The sequence below is a fragment of the Podarcis muralis genome, chromosome 13, assembly GCF_964188315.1.
Source record: "Podarcis muralis chromosome 13, rPodMur119.hap1.1, whole genome shotgun sequence".
In the NCBI taxonomy this organism is placed as follows: Eukaryota; Metazoa; Chordata; class Lepidosauria; order Squamata; family Lacertidae; genus Podarcis; species Podarcis muralis.
The window spans coordinates 4,328,217-4,332,158 of NC_135667.1; positions in this window are offsets into that span (position 1 = coordinate 4,328,217).

Sequence of the window (3,942 nt, forward strand, 5' to 3'; positions counted from 1 at the left end):
GCTGCGCTGCCCTTCCAGAATTAAGTGGCGGTGGAAAGAAGCCGGGCGCTGTAAGCCGCCGGGGCCCTTTCTCTACCAGAGATAGGACTCTGCTTCACTACGTGGCGGGGGCAGTGGGGAACTCGAACTGGGTCCTGGCCGGCCTGCTCTGACCACTAGGCTCTGCAACCCTCCTAGCGCACCCGGGAGGCGCTCCCTAATTTTAATTAAATTTTCAGTCTGCAAGGAGGTTCACACACACACACACACACACACACACACACACAGACACACACACCCCGGGGACTCCTGGGTTTGGACAGGAAGCGGCAGCTATTGGTTAGACGGACAAGGGGGGGGGCTTGCGTTCTTAAGAAACTTGGGTGGGGGCACATCAAATACATTCAAGGCATCTGGTGGGGGGGGCAGTTCCTCCTCCCTGTTTCACGCTGGAGCACTTTACTTGGGGGGGGTGGGTGTGAATACAGTGGTGCCTCGCAAGACGAAATTAATTCGTTCTGCGAGTTTTGTCATCTTGCGATTTTTTTTGTCTTGCACGGTGTCGGGAAAGTTTTGGAAAAGCTTCAAAAATCACCAAAGTCTTTAAAAACCTCAAAAAAAAGGCTGCCACACCGCGTGCTATGAGTTGCTCCTCGAAGTCAAGTCGCAACTGTATTAACGGTGTTAAGAAAAAGGAAACAAACTTGCAAGACGTTTCCGTCTTGCGAAGCAAGCCCATAGGGAAAATCGTCTTGCGAAGCAGCTCAAAAAACCCTTTCTTCTAGCGAGTTTTTTGTCTTGCGAGGCATTCGTCTTGCGAGGTACCACTGTAATTATGGTGCTGAACGAACGAAATAATTGATCCCACCACCGGCATTTATCCTCGGTCGTTTAACAACTTCTCTCACCTACCTCCCCCTCGAGAGTTAGAGGTTATGGAGAAGGGGCGGTATCTGGGAGGGTTCTGGAACCCCCAAAACGGGGGCAGTTTGGGGGGTTCAGTCCGGCGGGGGTGCAAGGTAGCTCTTTGTTGGGAAGCCGCAGTTCGCACCCGACGACAATAAACAGGGTTTGCTGTGTAGCTGAAGAACGCTGCGGGCTTCTTTGCGTGGGCACCGCGACGGGTGAAGGATCGTCGAGTCGGAAGGGGCCCTCCAGCGGCCATCTAGCCCAACCCCCCTGAAATGCAGGGATTTCAGCTAAAGCATCCCTGACAGTGGGCCGTCCAACCTCTGCTTAAAAACCTCCAAGGAAGGAGAACCTGGCACTTAACGAGGGAGCCAAACAGAAAGTTCTTCCCGATGGCTAGCCAGATTCTCCTTATAATATGGATCCACTGGATCGGGTCCTGCCAGTGGAGGTCATAGGACCACTCCCCCCCCCCCCAAAAAAAGGGTGCTTAATTCGTCTTTTTGCCCCCTTTAGCACCAGCAGAGTCTTCCCCCCCCCCCCAATGCAATGCAGTAGCAGCTTCCGAGGGTGTTTTTCACTCTGTCCGAACCGCAGCAGGAAAGGGTTAAATCTGCCCCCCCCCAAAAAAAACCCCACTCCTAGTAATAGCGGGTGCCATTCGCATTCTAGAAAATCTAAAGCATCAAGTCACGGAATCATCAAAGAGTTGGTTCATTTACTCCAAGGGAAAGAAGTGTTTAATATCCCTCCCAGGCTGGCCTAAAAACGGGGGAATTGCAGAGAGACACCCTTTTCTAAATCTTCGGGGGACCTGGCCGGCAGTCAGTGTTGACAGTACTGAGCGATGTCGACCGAAACAGTGGCTTTCTATGCAACAGGTGGGGAACTGGGACCGAGTGCCGAGCTCATGATCCTGGCAAGCCTAGCTCTCTTGCTCAGTGGTGTAGCAAGGCTAGGTGGTACCCGGGGCAGAAAATTTCTTGCCCTGTCCCCCACACATTGAAATCTAGTTGGACTCCCAAGAGACTGTGATCTAAAAGGTAAAGGTAAAGGGACCCCTGACCATTAGGTCCAGTCGTGGCCGACTCTGGGGTTGCGGCGCTCATCTCGTTTTATTGGCCGAGGGAGCCGGTGTACAGCTTCCGGGTCATGTGGCCAGCAGGACTAAGCCACTTCTGGCGAACCAGAGCAGCGCACGGAAACGCCGTTTACCTTCCCGCCGGAGTGGTACCTATTTATCTGCTTGCACTTTGACGTGCTTTCGAACTGCTAGGTTGGCAGGAGCAGGGACCGAGCAACGGGAGCTCACCCCGTCGCGGGGATTCGAACCTCCAACCTTCTGATGGGCAAGTCCTAGGCTCTGTAGTTTAACCCACAGCACCACCCGCGTCCCGAGACTGCGATCTATTCACAGTAAAAAAAGACTGGCTGTGATCTACATAATAAATAAATAGTAATAATAATAATAATAATTTTTATTTATACCCTGTCCTTCCCGGTTCAGCCTGGGAGTGCGGGGCTGTCAGAACAAAGCGGCGAAAAGCGTGAAACTACCCTCCTTCCCTCCCGACGGCTCAGGGTAGGCAGAAGTCACGGGCGGGCGGCGCGCCAAATGTCACCCCCCCCCGGTGATGACACCTGGGGCAGCCCGCCCCCACCACATCCACCTTGCTCCGCCCCTGCTCTTGCCTCCCTTCCAACACAGGTTTCTAGTCCTTATGGGCTTTGAGCTTTGCCGGTGAACGTCTGCTGGCCTTTCCAAAGCCGGGACGTCCAGCTGGAGGGATCGGGGGTGGAAACAGGACAGGGAATCTGTGCCCTAGATAGCTCCCGGCTTCTCCCCACAAGTTGCAGAGTTGGAAAGGACAGCGAGGGTTCGTCAAAGCTTGACGGTTTCGCCTCTCGGCCGGGCGGATGTGGTGCAAAGGAACGCAGAGCAAAACTCAGAGTTTTTTTGGTGGTGGCACCAAACACAGGGTTTGCGGCACAGAACTAACACAAAACCTCGGCGCTCGATGAGGTTGGATTTTTTGGGCATTAACTTGTGACCCTGAAGTGTCAATTGCGCAGTTTGGGGGTGAAATGCGGGGTTCGCAGCACTAAATTTTGGCATTGGTTTGAGGGCATCCAGAATTTCGGGGTTACACGTTAACGGAGCGACTTAGAGGGGTAGCAGTTCCCTGTGGTGTGTGTGAGAAAGAATAAAAAAGGTAAAGGGACCCCTGACCATTAGGTCCAGTCGTGGCCGACTCTGGGGTTGCGGCGCTCATCTCGCTTTACTGGCCGAGGGAGCCGGCGTACAGCTTCCGGGTCATGTGGCCAGCAGGACTAAGCCGCTTCTGGTGAACCAGAGCTGCGCACGGAAACGCCATTTACCTTCCCACTGGAGCGGTACCTGTTTATCTTCTTGCACTTTGACGTGCTTTCGAACTGCTAGGTTGGCAGGAGCTGGGACCGAGGAACAGGAGCTCACCCCGTCGAGGGGATTCGAACCGCCGACCTTCTGATTGGCAAGTCCTAGGCTCTGTGGTTTAGACCACAGCGCCACCCGCGTCCTGAGAGAGAGAATAGAGGCATCCTATTTTTAAGGCACCCTCCATTTTCCTGTTGTTGGAAGATTCCAAGAAAGTCCTTCCCGCAGCTTGAAGTTGAACCGTGGAACTCCCTGCCACCGACTCAGATGGATTTAAAAGAGGATTGGACAAATTTACGGAGGAGAGAGCTATCACCAGCTACAAGCTAGGATGTCTCTATGGTCTGCCTCCACGGTCAGAGCCAGCAATGCTTTTGAATCCCAGTTGCTGGAAACCACAGGAGGCGAGAGGGATCTTGCGTTCGAATCCCGCTTGTGGGTTTCCCATAATAGCCACTGTGAGAGCAGTTTAAGGACCTGCATTTGAAATAACTGCGTGTTGTTGTTTTTTAAAAAAGCACCAAACAGCCCAGTTAATTGGGAACACTCTTGCAACAGATTTATCATTCCTATTACGTACATGGGACATGGGTGGCGCTGTGGGTTAAACCACAGAGCCTAGGACTTGCTGATCAGAA